The following is a 15,535-nucleotide window of genomic DNA, read 5'->3' as shown; positions in this document are numbered from 1 at the left end:
ACACAAAGAAACTTGTCTTCATCAAGCGGTGTGATGGGGGATGGGGGGAGGAGGGGGAGGGGGGGCGGAGGTTTCGTACGCCGTGTGGCCCTTGTTCAGAGAGGCTAATGGGCGGAGACCTGTTTGTGTGCCTTTTTTTTTTTTTTTTTTTTTTTTAAATCCTCCCAAGTCCCTGCTGTGATGCGTACTGCAGAAGTAGGCTGGAAGGGGGAGGAGTGGGGAGGGGGGGGGGCACACGCTGCAGCGCTACGCGTATATACACACACACACACACACACACACACACACACACACACACACACACGCATCATTTCCAGCGGAGATTGGCACAGAGACGCAGCGCCACGACCGCACTCCCCGTTATGTCTGCTCGGTACGGACCGCTGAAACTTCTGACACAGAGAGGCAGATAGATCCTTCCAGCTCGTGGATTAAATTCACGCTTTCTTCTCTTTCTTTGCTTTTTTTTTTTTTTTTTTTTTTTTTTTTTTTTTTCCTCTCCACCTCTCTTTTCTCCTCCTCCTCCCTCCTCCTCCTCTAGGGTTCGTGTTACAAAGCCTTGGGAGGGAGTTACGCGGAGAGCCAGTTCTTCTGTGTAGAAACTGAATGACAGGATCATATGGCTTGATTTTTTATTTTTTATTTTTTTTTGCCGTACAGTCCAAACACAATTTTTTTTTTTAATTATTATTATTTTTTTACAAAAATCCTCGAAAAGGACGCGCGAGGAGCGAGAGAGAAACCCGCGGGTCGATTTCATCCGAAATTGATGAGGATGTGGAATAATTTATAACTCAAATCTCGCCCCCCCCCCCCCCCCCTCAAAAAAAAAAAAAAAAAAAGCCTAACACAAACGTGAGATAACGGAGAAAGAAGAAGAAGAAGAAGAGAGGCAGGGAGGAAGAAAGAAAAAAAAAAGGATATTGGATCTGTCGTCAGAGAAAGACAGCGGAGAGAGAGGGGGGGGGGGGAAAAAAAAAGCGCAGGACGCGTTGCCTGTGATCATCACCACCATCGCCGTAATAAGAAGGTAAGTTTGCAGCCGTTATTTATCGTTATGGTGGCTGCAGGGCTCGCGAGGCGGCTGGATTAAAAGTAGACGGGAGGCAGAAGACATCCAGACCCGGAGCGTCCGGGTCTCCCCAACTGTTGCCATGAAAGCCCCTTCATTTGTGCGTGCGTGTGTTGTCTTTTCCTAAGAAACAGGACCAAATCTACGTTGTCCGTGGCGGATCATTTGGAGGTGTTGTTGGTTGCCAGTTGTTTTTGTTTTTTTGTTTTTTGGTGGTGGTGGTGCTCCTCACAACGTGATGCAACTTTATCTTGCCTTCTCGTGCAGTGTAAACACACGGCGCACTGCGGTCAGGAGCTGCTGGAAGGGGATCAACTCCGGGGGGGGGGGGGGTTTCACCGTAGTCTGGGTATCTTACCGTACGTGCAAAAGGCTCCGCCGTCTCAGTCCGGCGATGCAACCGTAAACTCCACGACGCTCAAAATATGGTGCTTTGTAGTTCAGGGTTGTCCCCCCCCCCCCCCCCTCCCGCAGCATGTCAGAATGATCTCTCCCGTGCCACTTTATGGAACATCTTACCTGCGATATTTCCCTTGAGTCCTTTCGTGTTTGGTGCCTCATCGTGAACTTTTAGCCACCTTTCTCCCCCCCCCCCCCGGTCCGTCCGTGGTCCCGTCGTGTCGTCTGTTACGGCATCACCGTGATGTTCCAATTATATCCATAACTTACTCTTTAGGCGGAGACGAGTTTGTGGCACATTTCAAAAGCTACACAGAGAGCATCCCGCTGAAATCGCGGCACAGTGCGGAGGTTTTCATTTTCCCGTATTTGCCCTTAAAAGCCGTGAGTTCACCCTCCGTTTCCTCCCCCCCCCCCCCCCCCCTCCTTCCTCAGCTGACACTCAAAATTTAAGCTCTTATGCTGACAATAATCCACCGGCTTGAGGTATTACTTTGGAGTTATTTTTTCCCCTCTTATTCCCCTCCGGAATTTTTTTTTTTTTTTCTTTCCTCTTTTTTTTTTGTTGCCTTAATGAAGTAAGTATTAGCTTCAGTTGAGTGATTATTGTAATTACTGAGGAGGAGGAGGAGAGGTGGAGGGTGAAAGGGTGGAGGTGGGTGGGGGCGGAAAGGCCTCCATACTGGACACTGAGGAAGGGTTTGCGTGTAAAAAAGGTGGTGGTTTCGGAGTCGTTGTTTTTTTTTTTTTTATTTACTTATTTATTTATTTTTACAAGCTGGATGGTGCCACTGCCAGTTAGCTCGCAGACAGTGCCGGGTTGGTGGTGGAGGGGGGGGAGGAGGAGGAGGAGGGTTGTGAGAGAAGTTACTGGAGGCATGTTACTGCCATGTGGGATGGAGAGGGGGAGTGTGTGTGTGTGAGGGGGGGGGAGGAGGGGGTATCTGAGCGTTACTGTGCTGGAGGACTTTCTGCTGAGATATTTGTGTAATTGCCTCATAAAGTTTGCCCTACCATTCCTTTTTTAAAAAAATATATATATATACAGTTAGTGGGCGGGTACTTCGTTACATCTGTGTGTGTGTGTGTGTGTGTGTGTGTGTGTGTGTGTGTGTGTGTTCGAGCGTGTCACTGTGTCGTTTGCCAAGATTAATGGCAGTAATATACTGGTGGAATTCAGCCTGAGCAAAGTTGACATTTGCGGTGTGAGGAAGGATACAGCGGAGGATAATCCGGCCGAAATTCACTTGGCTCACCTTTTTAATTTGTGAAATCGAGTTCGCGGACCTTTAAAAATACATATAATCCTCGATATGAATACACAGACGCGCTTTTCACGAAGGGGAAGCAAGTTACATGGAGATATCTTCGGAAACCAATTTGGTTTGTTGAAGGATTCCTCCTGACATCTGCATTACTCCCAGTCGGTGGGGTGGGGTGGGCCTTGAAAATCCTGTTTCTATCCAGGGCGGTTGCAACAAAGACACACACACACACACACACACACACACACACACACACACACACACACACACACACACACACACACACACACACACACACACACACACACACACACACACACACCCGCCAGCCCTCTGGCCCCAGATGTTAATGCCTCCATTGAGGGAGCCGCAGGACTCCTGCCGACTGATCTCTTCATTGTCGGACAGACAATGGACTCCACATCCTGACGGCCGGCCTCCTTCCCATCTTCTTCCTCACACACTCCTCGTGCTGCTCCTCGCACGTACACACACACACACACACACACACACACACACACACACACACACACACACACACACACACACACACACGCACTCACACACGCATTCACAGTCCCGCAAGACAAATTGCACACATGTAAAAGGCCACGCTCCAGCTGTCGTCTTCGGGCACGTGCAGCTTCCGTTTTACACGATGTTTGTTTCTGATATTCTCAGCGTGCGCTCGACAGTTGTGGGATTTCTTCAAACTTTGAGTCCTTCTATACTGAGCGTGCGCGAACGTCACGTCGCCCTCCGGGTCCCGAGCGTCGTCCGCCGCCGCGCTACGAGGCCATAACGGACCCGAGCGGATTCGTTTTGACCCATCGATCCATTTTTGTTTGTTCTTTTGTCCATAAAACCACAGAAAATGTCGAAAAATCCCCACTAAAGTTCCCTCAAGGTGAAATGTGCCGGTCTGTCCGACCCGCAGCGGTAAATCCACATTTATTAAATGTGCTAAGAGATGAAATGAAACCTGAGTTTGTGTTTGAAAAGTGACTCAATGAAACAAAATACTCCTAGTCACTGTCGCTATTCAGCTCTATCTCTCTACCTGTATCGGTGTGTGTGTGTGTGTGTGTGTGTGTGTGTGTGTGTGTGTGTGTGTGTGTGTGTGTGTGTGTGTGTGTGTGTGTGTGTGTGTGTGTGTGTGTGTGTGTGTGTGTGTGTGTTGTGCCTGTCTGCCTGTACTTGTGCACATACATGACACGCGCTGTGTGTTTTGACACCCGAGGGTCAACGTTGCATCATCGCCCGCTGCGCCAGATGTCTCCCGTCTGCCCAGTGTGTGTGTGTGTGTGTGTGTGTGTGTGTGTGTGTGTGTGCGCATGTGTGTCTGTTTGTGTGTGTTTAATTGTCATCTCCGTGTCACATGTATCACGTCAATGCAACAGATACTGCGGCCCACATGGCGCGCAGCTGAATGCGCAGCGAAATCCTGTGATAACGGGATAATTTCAGATTATGTAACTGAAGACTGCGTGTGTTGCTGAGCGCGACGCCACAGTGTGTGTGTGTGTGTGTGTGTGTGTGTGTGTGTGTGTGTATCTCAATCCGCTAACGATAATGTATTTGAGATGGTGGGAAGTGGCTTTTTCTATTTCCCACCATCCTTTGCTGAGCAACAGTTGATGCGCCAGCTTCCCACATGAGGACTTTTTCTCAAAAACATCCTTTTCATCCCACGACTGATTTTATCCGATCTGCCTTCCTTCCTTTCTTCCTTTCTCTAAAAAAAAAAAACACAAAAAAAAAACAACCCCAAACAACTCTTTCAGAAGTAGATCTGGTTTTGTTTTTTTGCTGCTTCAAACTGGTCCGTGTTTCCTGCTGAGCTGAAGGGAGTTCACATCTCGAGTCGTGCCCTCTGTGTTCACATGGCGCACGAACAGAATCGCAACGATTTGTTTTGGTTTTTTTTATGTGCTTCTCAGTGTGTGTGTGTGTGTGTGTGTGTGTGTGTGTGTGTGTGTGTGTGTGTGTGTGTGTGTGTGTGTGTGTGTGTGTGTGTTGAGCAGAAATATGGTTTATGGAAGGCCAGATGCAAGGTCTGGAGAGCTGAAGCAGATGGGTCTCTGTGTGTGTGTGTGTGTGTGTGTGTGTGTGTGTGTGTGTGTGTGTGTGTGTGTGTGTGTGTGTGTGTGTGTGTGTGTGTGTGTGTGTGTGTGTGTGTGTGTGTGTGTGTGTGTGTGTGTGAGGGGGGGGGGGGAAACAGCAGGAGGCGGGGCAGGACTGAACTGGCTGATGTTTGGAGAAGAAGGAGGGGAAGAGGCTTGTTTACAGGAACATGGTGGTAGATGGACTTTAGCGAGCTGCAGGGTCAAACTGATAGAAACCGTCTGTTTCCAGCCCTTCAGTCTGCGTGCTTTATTATTATTTATTTATTATTACTGCTGTCGGATTATTATCGAGGACTCCCATCAGCTATATGGATAGGATGCGATACGGACAGGGCCTCCTGAAAATGCCGCCACGATGTGAAGTCGGCTGAGGACTCAAACTCACGGACCTCGTCGTTTGCTTCTTGTGATTCTCTGCACCATTTCTGATGAAGATAAACATGTCGGAAGGATTGTTTTTTTTGTTTTTTTTGGTTTACTGGCCTTCCTCCCTCCTGCAAAATGTTGCATGAAGCAGCGCTCACAAAAACACACGTCTAACACAGGTGCTGATGTTGATCAAGCAGCTTCAGTTGGGGAGTACTTGCTCAGGAAAGTCGTGGCGTCCTCGTGCTTCACGCGTGTCACCGGGCTGCTTTCTGTTCGTGTAGAACCGGATCAGCAAGTGACCTTTTTGCAAGGTGCTCACCTTCCATCAGGAGCAACTTGCTGTTCAGTGTCTTGCCCAAGGACACTTTGGTACGTAGACAGGAGGAGCCAGGGTTTGAACTGCCAACCTTGTGATAAAAGGGCAACCGGCTCTGCCATCTGCTATTTTGAAATAATGTTTTACCTCTGAAACAAGAACGGCACCTTCTTCTTCTTCTTCTTCTTGTTCTTCTTGTTCTTCTTCTTCTTCTTGTTCTTCTTCTTCTTCTTCTTCTTCTTCTTCTTCTTCTTCTTCTTCTTCTTCTTCTTCTTGTCCTTGTTCTTCTTCTTCTTGTTCTTGTCCTTGCTCTTCTTGTTCTTGTCCTTGTTCTTCTTGTTCGTCTTGTTCTTCTTCTTCTTGTTCTTGTTCTTTTTGTTCTTGTCCTTGTTCTTCTTGTTCGTCTTGTTCTTCTTCTTGTCCTTGTTCTTTTTGTTCTTGTCCTTGTTCTTCTTGTTCGTCTTGTTCTTCTTGTTCTTGTCCTTGTTCTTCTTGTTCGTCTTGTTCTTCTTGTTCTTGTCCTTGTTCTTCTTGTTCGTCTTGTTCTTCTTCTTGTCCTTGTTCTTCTTGTTCTTCTTCTTGTCCTTGTTCTTCTTGTTCTTCTTCTTGTCCTTGTTCTCCTTCTTCTTCTGTGCTCTGAAGCAACTTTTTCTCTGCTGTAAATCAAAGAGGTCACTGTCCTGCAGCTTCACCAAAAAAAAAACACTCCTCATGGAAAAAAATGCCAGTAGATTGAGAAACACTCTCATCAGTTTTATAGCGCTTATGCAACACAAACAAAACAAAAAGTGAGTTACAACACAAGGGAAGTTTCTGGGAGATACTTAGAAAGTGATTGCAAGTGCAAAGTTTGCCAAAGTAAGCCAACGATGTTTACCTTCTTACCGGGACGGAGGCGTCCCCATGGTACACTATGATGTGTGCTGCCGTGTCCCCGTTTCCACGCTACACGCTGGATGAAACATGCACACGTTCATTGTCGTAGAGCTTTATTGTTCGTCAAACGGTCGAAGCAGCTGTCTTTAAGCAAATTATTCCAAACTGTGCTCAGGAACTGGGTCGCAGATTTTGACTTGCGGATTGTGTCGACGTTCTCTTCGTCTGGCGTGTTTGATGCGAAGTTGCGTTGTTGTTGTTGTTGTTTTTTTTTTTTTTCTAAAATGTGAACAAAATCTGACCCTTGGAGCGCACGGTCAGCAAATTCTAAAATGTTATTTATTTAGTGTTGAGATGCTACGGATTGGCACCATTTCTGAAATCGTGAACACACACACAGAGTCCTGCACAACCTCCAGCCTCGTCTCGGTGGCTGTAAGGCCTGCTGAGAAGTTTCCGTCAGGCAGCTAGCGCGGATGGATCCGCAGGGTTTTGGCAGCGGCTGTGATTGCAGTTGTTCCGAGACGAGAGAAGCTTTTGCTCTTCTGCAACGTAGCGTTCCCTCTGAGCTCTCGCTCCCTCTCTCGCATCCTCTACCTCTCTCACCCGCTTACACACACACATCTTCTTTCTTTTTCTTTTTTCTTCTCCCCCTCCCCCCACCCCTTCTTCTTCTTCCTCTCGCTCCCTCGTTTCGGCTCAATTCGGGCAGCATAATGAGGTCATTTTTGCATTGCCAAAGTGTAAGCACTTACCACTTATATAGCTCAACTTTAATTGAACAGACAAGTGCATATTCAGCCCATTGTGAGTGAAAACTATGCTAGGATAGAGGAAAGTAATATAACCCCCCCCCCCACACACACACACACACATGTACACAGTGGTGGCAGTGTCCTGAAACGTTGAGCAGCCATTATGCATCTTTCTCTCAAAATCAATTCGCTTAAATTAAATCAAGTCTCATCGACGTTGTCGTCCAAAAATTAAGGATAATGCCTAAAAAAAAAAAAAAAAAGCACTTCTCTCAGAATACAGAATACAAAACAGGAATAAATAAATATGTACAACCCCCCCCCCTCCTCTCCCCTCCTCTCCCCCTTCAGCGCAATCAATAAATAAATAAGCCCTGAGGAAGGAAAAGTGTTTCCAGGAAAGTCAGACTGTTGGAAAGTCCGATATGGAGCATACTGACGTTCCTGGAGGCGAAGCTGGACGCACCAAAAATCTGCTTCCTCCCCTCTTTCAATGTGGGGACGTTTTGTTTATCAAAGCTTTTCATCCTGACCTGTAACTCCCCTCCCTCCCTCCCTCCCTCCCTCCCTCCCCGTCGGGCTGATCAATGCCATTTTTTTTTTTTTTAAATGTCAGAAAGCTGCAGTGAGAGGCGTCTCCCAAATCGAATTACTGTTGTCTGAAACAAATGAAGGAGCAGGTGGGGAGCGATCCATACAGCTCCCCGCCATGACACGAAAGGTCTCGTGCATTTTCTTCTTTCCACATCGCCGTATGAGAGTTGCTGCATGGAGCTTTTGGAGGCGGCTCGCCGGAGCTGCTCCGGGTGGCCGGGGTCCTCTGCATTATTTATGAACGGTGGAGGGAGAGCCTGACCTGCTTGTTTGTTACCAGCTGACCACTATCGGCCATCTGCTGCCCGCAGCCTCGCCCTCCCTCCACATCCATCTCTGTACACCGCTCCGCTGTATGCGCAAACATCTGTCTGTCCGTCGATACCCATCGTTGCCCTCCGAGTATTTATGTAAAACAGGACACTTAGGAGGATAAATGCTTTTTTCTTTCTTTCTTCTTGCCGACGGACTGAGCCGCGTTTCAATACCATAGTTATTTAAAGAAATAGTTTGGATGTTATGAAGTAAGAAAACCGTTGGCGCAGTTTCAAACATAAAGACCGATCATCAAGCTCATTCTCTTTCATTTACGCTCTTGATTTTCTGAATTGAACAAATAGTTAGACATTTTTGGGACATTTTCTCATTCACTTTCTTGCTGAGTGTTCAATTCGATCAATACCGCGCTCGCTCTGTTGAATATGAGCGTAGAGCAACCGCTTAGCTTAGCTTCAAGTAAAAACTGGAAGCAGCTAAATCCAAAGGTAAAAAAACAAAAAAAAAAACGTTTCCCAGATCGCTCTTTTTATACTTTAGTAGACATTCATTCGTGAAGAGTAAATTAAATTGAGATTTCATGAAAACTACTCAGTCATTACTTTGCATCATCATCGTTGAGATTTTAGCTTTGCGCTTTTGGATTTCTAGGAGAAATTACCTTTTTTTTTTTTTGTTCCATTGTCGAGTTTTCCTTTCCATTATATTGTGGAAATATTTACACACTTTCACGCACAAATAGTAAATATACTGCACTATGTAGCTACTCGTTCTGGTCACATATGGTGGTGTCAATCTAGTCCTGGCATGAAAGCGAACAAACATATTTTACAGAACGTTGAATTATTCCTTGAATGTATTTTTCCCTTCTGTTCATGTTATAATATCTACACATGTAGTTTGTACTGCAGTGTATATCCATTCACTCCAATCTGGTTTTTTTTTTTGTGGTTTTTTTTTTTTTTAATACCTGAGTCAAAGACAGAAATCCTCATTCAGTGATTTTCCTCTTCAAATAGCAGCTGAGCTCATCTCTCCTGTTTGATGCCGTTTCCTGGGTCCGTCCACGCTCGGCTGTGGCTGCGGTTGTAAAGCTGAATTGGGGAGAGAGAGGAATATGCTTGGCTAAAATGCAAAAAAAAAAAATACAAAATAGAATAGAATAAAAAAAAAAAACCTTGTCAGTGAACCAACTGTGTTTCGGGGGCACCGTGTAAGGTATTTAGTGTATTTTCTGAGGCCCCCCCCCCCCGACGCGCCCGTTCGTCGGCTGCTTGTTGTTTTGTTTGTTCCGACTCAGCAGATGTTTTCTGGCTCAGTTGTCCGCGCTGTGTTTTGTGTTCGGAGGACCGCCGGAATTGTTCTCGTTTTTTTTTTTTTATTTTGTTGTTATTCGGGTTTCGGTGACACGTCGTTGCTGTTAGGACCCGAACAGTGTGAATGCGGAGTTCCCTATTGTTTACTGTCGGCGGGCAGCCCCGCTATGTGTGCGGACCACATGTGTGTACTCTCGCGTGAGTATGTGTGTCCATGCGTATTCGGCTCCTTTCTTCTCTCGTTTCCTGGATAGTGCATGCAAATGTGTGCAGGCCAGCAGCAGAATACAACAGTTTAAAACAGAAATAAATAAATACTGGCTCCTAGCACTGAAGGTGGTGTCCATTTATGTGTGGATGTGACTAATGATGCAGATGCAGTGCGGTAGGGGGTTTGTAAAGGAAAAGCGGGCCCCTGCCCTTCTCTTTTTTTTTTTCCTGTGCTAACCAGAGCATGGTAGTTTGTTTTTATGACAGTCTTTTTTTGGCATTGTTCTGGTCCGATAGAGCTCGCCCTCCCTACCGTGGGACCGGCCGTTAGTGGGCAGGAAGTGCCGGGAGCGCGCAACTTGAAAACACACACACACACACACACACACACACACACACACACACACACACACACACACACACACACACACACACACACACACACTGTATTTCAGACTTCAGCACACACGGCCCCTCCCGAGCTCTGCAGCCCCGCACTCACGTAAAGTTTTGAAAGGACAATAAAAAAATTTAAAAAAAATAAAGTTGCCCTGCGGCTCGCGGGCTGGTAAGCCGCAGCTTATCCGGGAAGGAGCTGCAGCCGGGCTAATGGCCTCCCTCCAGGGTAGGCACTACAGAGGGGCCCGGGCAGGCTTATCAGCAGCAGGAGAGCCCCAACATGACTGCTCTCTGAGATCTCCACTGAGCTCGTGTGTGTGGGAGTAGCTTAGCTTTCCAGAGCTCTTTAGGAGAGCGAGACCCTTCCCTGCTCATTTCCTGCTTCGCTCGACGAGAGTTAACGTGGCCTGCAGGAAAATCTAAGTTAGTCATTAGCCCCTTTTATATGAAAATATAGATGTTTACCCAGTGTAGCACCTCTAATTGGAAATCCAAAGTTACTGTTCCTAATGGGAACGCAGCCTTTCAAGTCTTTCAGGGAAGTCAAGACTATTATTGCTGGAAAAATCAATGGTAGACCGGTGGGGCTTTGACTGCTCACCGAGTACTTCTTTCAAGTGCCACGGGGCGCTTTTGGCAAGAGAACGGCAGACAATTCTGTTCAAATATGGCCACAGTGTTCTGGCCTTAATTGGAGATGTTTCAGTAAGTAGCTGGTGTGATTTGTAGAAAAAAAAAAAAAAAAAAGAAATAATGTGCAATGAAGAGGAGTGAGATGACTCCCTCTCTTGACTGACTAATCAGATTTGAGCCTCACGGATCCCAGTATGACGGCTCAAGTCACCGCTCCTCTTCGTTCCTCTGTGGTGGAGGTAGAAGCTGGTCCGATGTTCACGGCAGCGGCAGCGCCAGCGCGGTAGCCCGTCACCGCTGCGTTATGATCGACTTGTTAAACACAGACCCTTTTTTTTTTCCTCCAGCGTTGGATGTTAAGTAAATACACGGCGTACCGTATCGTGCCTCCGTATCCTAAACCCGCTGTTTGTTTTGGTTGACGATGCCACCTCCCCACCTACTCGTCTGCTTGTGCATATTTCCCTCCGAGGATGTGCCGAGCTCCTGCAGACAGGGAATCCCACCCTGAGATAAGAGTTTTTCACATCGTTGTTGGTTCAGCTAACTACTGCACGACTTTCGGTATAGCGTTATTATTTAAACCGGTTAGTTCAAAGCAGAAGTTTGGAGAGAAAGCCTCAACTTCCTCCGATTTTCCGTTTCCATCAACGCAGTACTGCGCAGTATTAATAGCGGGTATTAATACTGCCATCAAGCCGAAAAACACGATCAAAGCAGCCCCCCCCCCCCCATTGTATTTTCGTGGTACCTGTGTATACTAGGCATTACGGTAATAGCGCATAAAACCAGATTTCAAAACAAAAGCCCGGTTCCAGTGAACGCGGTAGGATGTGAACAGAGAATAGAAAGATTACTTTAAAAAAAAAAAAAATTCTTAGGGAAATGCCCCCCCCCCCCGAGAAAGGGGCGGGGTGATGACAGCCCGCCCCCGGATGATGCAATGTCCGTCTGATCTGTCGCACCTAATTGGCCCCACCTTGAATCTATCACTACGCCTCCTTCAAGTCCAGCTGTATCAGCAGCTGCAGACATAATAGTCCTGTTGTTAAGGTGTTGGTCTGGCTGGTGCGCCTTGTAAGGGTGTGGGGGTGGGGTGAAAGAAAGAGGCCGACTCTAGGTTGCCCTCGACACCCCCCCCCCCCGACCCGCCTCGTCCTGCCGCAGACTCACCTTTGACCCCCCCCCCCACCCCCCGACTTGCTCCACCAAACCCCTCATCTCCTGCTGCTCTTTTCCAGTCCCCACCCCCCCCCCCCCCACGTTAAAATCCTGACTTGGCCGTGGAAAGGGATGAAAGAAGACGGAGATGCTCCAAAGGGACGGTGCCACGATAATATGACAGGAAAGAAGATAAAAGAGGAGAGGGGAGGGACAGAGACTGGGAGGAATACAATGGCTGAATATATATATATATATATATATATAGTACATAAAGGTTTGGTCCACTCCTAAAGAGACAGAGAGAGAGAGAGAGAGAGAGAGAGATATATTGGCGAGCAAGAAGGAAGCCGGCTCGCTCAGACAACAGCCCTGAGAAACCAAGATAAGAGCCGACCAGCAGTCAACAATTACACCATCAATTTCCAGCCAGCCAGACTTTCACCTTCTTTTGTCGCTCCCTCTGTCAGTCTTTCTCATCTTTTGCTTCTTGGTACTTCATCCACCACCCCCCCCCCACCCCCCACACCCCCCCCCCTCCTCTTTCTCCTAAACCCTGTAATGCACTGACACGTGTACAAAAAAAAAAAAAAACTCTTAATTCATGCTTTCAAAGAACACTCGGTCAAGCGTGTCGTGTGCAGCCGTGGAGTCCAGCGCGACGTATTTGAGCCAGCGCCAGACCAGACACGCACATGCATGTAAATGTACCGCCCGGTGCAGCGAAAGCGTGAAATAGACACGGAACGTCTAGGCGTGAACGTTACGTGTTTTATAAGCGTGAAACGTACACGCGTGTGAATCTCACGTGACGGGGTGGGGGGGGGGAGGAGGGGGGGGGGATCACGTGATCAAGTGTCCCGCGACAGAGGTTTGGAGGCCGAGTACAAAGGACGTGTTTTTGTTTTTTTTTGCCGATTTTAGGAAGGAAGGAATAACATATACGACACTGAATATAACACTTTAAAAGAGGTATTTTGCTGTCAAAGCCTGTGTATTAAAAAAAAAAAAATACAAATGACACATGTTTTTGTCAAGTTTTTATAAGCTGTTTTGATGTATTTTTGTTTTTAGATCATGTAAATATGTTTTTGGATAACTGTTTGAATGCAGTGAAAGAATATGGAAGAAATAGGCAGTTGTAGTTCCCAACAAAACTCCCATCAAAGTTCAGCCGAAGCGAACATTAGCTTTAGCAGCCGCGTCAGCAAAAATAAATTTGGTTTTCTTCCAGATTTGCTGCTGTTTTCAAACCACATTTTCTCTTCGTGTTGTTGCTTTCGCCAACAGCGGAGCTGCGTTGAGAGACACTTTCCTGCTTGTCTTCGAGTGTAGCTTTGCCAGGACAGAACACAGGCAATAAAGACATAAATTAAAAAAAAAAAAAAAAAATTAAAAAAGAAAGGGAAAGGTATCCTCATAATTATTACTTTCTACTTTTACGAGAAGAAAGGATCTGAATACTTCCTCCGCTATCGTGTTTTCAAATCAAACGAGTATATGGAAGGCTAGGTGCTTTTTCTCCCGACACAGACACACTCTCACCTGTACTAACACATTCACACATCGCCTGCCAAATGTGCGCATTCGCATGCACACCTTCGCAAGCCGACACGTCGCCTCTGTGTTCTCTCTCGCTCTCAAACACACACACACACACGCACACACACACACACGCACGCACACACACACACACACACACACACACACACACACACACACACACACACACACACACACACACACAGATAGACACAGACAGAGCCGTCCCGTCGCATATGGAACAGTTTATCTCGCTGTGTTTCTTTTTTTCTCTGTACCTATTAGGCAAAGGGCTTTTTTTAGTTTTTTTTTTTTAGTTTTTAGGAACACCGGGGAGCTTTACTGGCAAACTCTTTATTATGATTTTTTTTTTTTTTTTGCCCGAGGTTAGACCAGCCGCAGAGACACATATACACACACACACACACTCTCTCTCACATGCGAGCACATACACAGACACGCACACACACACACACACACACACACACACACACACACACACACACACTCACATGCGAGCACATACACAGACACGCACACACACACACACACACACACACACACACACACACACACATGATACTAAGCGTAAAAAAATGTAAAAAAAAAAAAAAAAAAAAAAAAAAATCAATAACGTCTCTCTGAAGAAGCCTGAAAACTAATGTGAAGAGACAGTCGGGGAGTGAAAGAGGGATGCTGATGAACCCCACCAACATACTGACAACAGGGCTACCAGCTCAGTCTGCTGATGGTCTCCAATCTGTCAGATAGATAGATAGATAGATAGATAGATAGATAGATAGATAGATAGATAGATAGATAGATAGATAGATAGATAGATAGATAGATAGATAGATAGATAGATAGATAGATAGATAGATAGATAGATAGATAGATAGATAGATAGATAGATAGATAGATAGATAGATAGATCGAGTGAGTCGTGTTAACTTGAATTGACAGAGTTTGAATCTGCTTCCCTTTTTAAAATTCATTGGCCGTACGTCCTCCATCCCTCCAACCATCCATCCCTTCCTCTCATATCTCTGCAGCTGAACAGCTCTGATTTGTGTACCAGGATTAAATTCCTCAAATTTGTCTTTTGCTCCCCGTGGGAGAGGACTGTGCTTTTTAATTAATTGATTTTGAAATGAAGTTAGCTGCTGTATCTGTGTGTGTGTGGGTGTGTGTGTGTGTGTGTGTGTGTGGGTGTGTGGGTGGGTGGGTGGGTGGGTGGTGATGGCGGACTGCATCCCCAGTGCTTTGCGTGGTAACAGATGGGTGGGGTTGTGGGTTTAGCTGAGCGTGTTTCTACATTTTTATCTTTTCCTTTCTGGCTATTTACTGTCGGACGAGTTGAGGAGACGGACATTAACGTTACATTTAAATCAGAAACTGGCCATTTTGTTTGCGTTACAATGTCTTCACACTTACTTTTTTGATCGATCGACATAACATCTTAATAAGTCGGCTTCAGAGGTTCTAGTCGGCAGATTTTATCTCCTGACATTTCCATTTTCGCTATGCTAAGCTAATCAGCTGCCGGCTGTAGCCTTTATATAACATACAAATATGAGAACAGCATCAATTGTACTCTCAGCTCTCCCTCGTATACCATATTATCTCAAGATTAAATAAAATGATCGATCTACGACAGTAGTTTATTATCGATCACAGTGTTTGTTTGTTTTTTTTTCTTCCCAAACGTAAAACCGTGTAAACCCGTCTGTGTGAAACTGATTGAGGCTTCAACACATCTCCTGCAGCAGAGATGTTTTTTTTTTTTATACCTTGTGAAAAAGCGATCTGTATTATTTAAGTTTACGCATCGGCCTCACAATGACAGAGCAGCGACAAACAGAGCTGAGCTGCGGTTATGAACCGCATTCAGAGCCTGAGACATGGAAAAAAAGGGTTTTCTTCAGTGTAATTACATGCTTTTACATCTCTGCACCCGACCACTTCACCTGCGCTGTCTCGTTTTTTTTTTTTTTATTTATTTTATATACTCCGGAGTATGCAGCTCCTCCTGACGTGTTTTCGAACTACCCGATACTCAAAACTTTCCCTCAAAGATATCCTTTATCAGCCTTTCACAAACATGCCGAATGTGGCATCCGATGTTTCACAACAACTAACCGTGCAAAAAAAGGAGGAAATCTGTCATCAGTTTCTGTTCGTGAAAAGCCTTGAAATTCGCAGTAAATTCATTTTTTGGGTGAAAAA

General features: G+C 46.0%; 1 protein-coding gene across 1 annotated transcript in view; it reads left to right on the top strand.

Moving 5' to 3' along the window:
* Nucleotides 1-296: 296 nt before the first annotated feature.
* Nucleotides 297-15,535, top strand: part of sema4c (sema domain, immunoglobulin domain (Ig), transmembrane domain (TM) and short cytoplasmic domain, (semaphorin) 4C) — a 99,162-nt gene continuing 83,923 nt past the window's right edge. Inside the window, exon 1 of the mRNA XM_069701637.1 lies at nt 297-1,030. The gene's annotated coding sequence lies outside the window, so the exon portion shown is untranslated. The remainder of the gene's footprint in view (nt 1,031-15,535) is intronic.

This window comes from Brachyistius frenatus, unplaced genomic scaffold (assembly GCF_029030835.1).
Source record: "Brachyistius frenatus isolate BFR_SWC_R1_liver_20210118 unplaced genomic scaffold, ASM2903083v1 Contig_37, whole genome shotgun sequence".
In the NCBI taxonomy this organism is placed as follows: Eukaryota; Metazoa; Chordata; class Actinopteri; family Embiotocidae; genus Brachyistius; species Brachyistius frenatus.
Note: the sequence above shows the minus strand (reverse complement) of the source record. Positions and strands in the feature narration are given on the sequence as shown.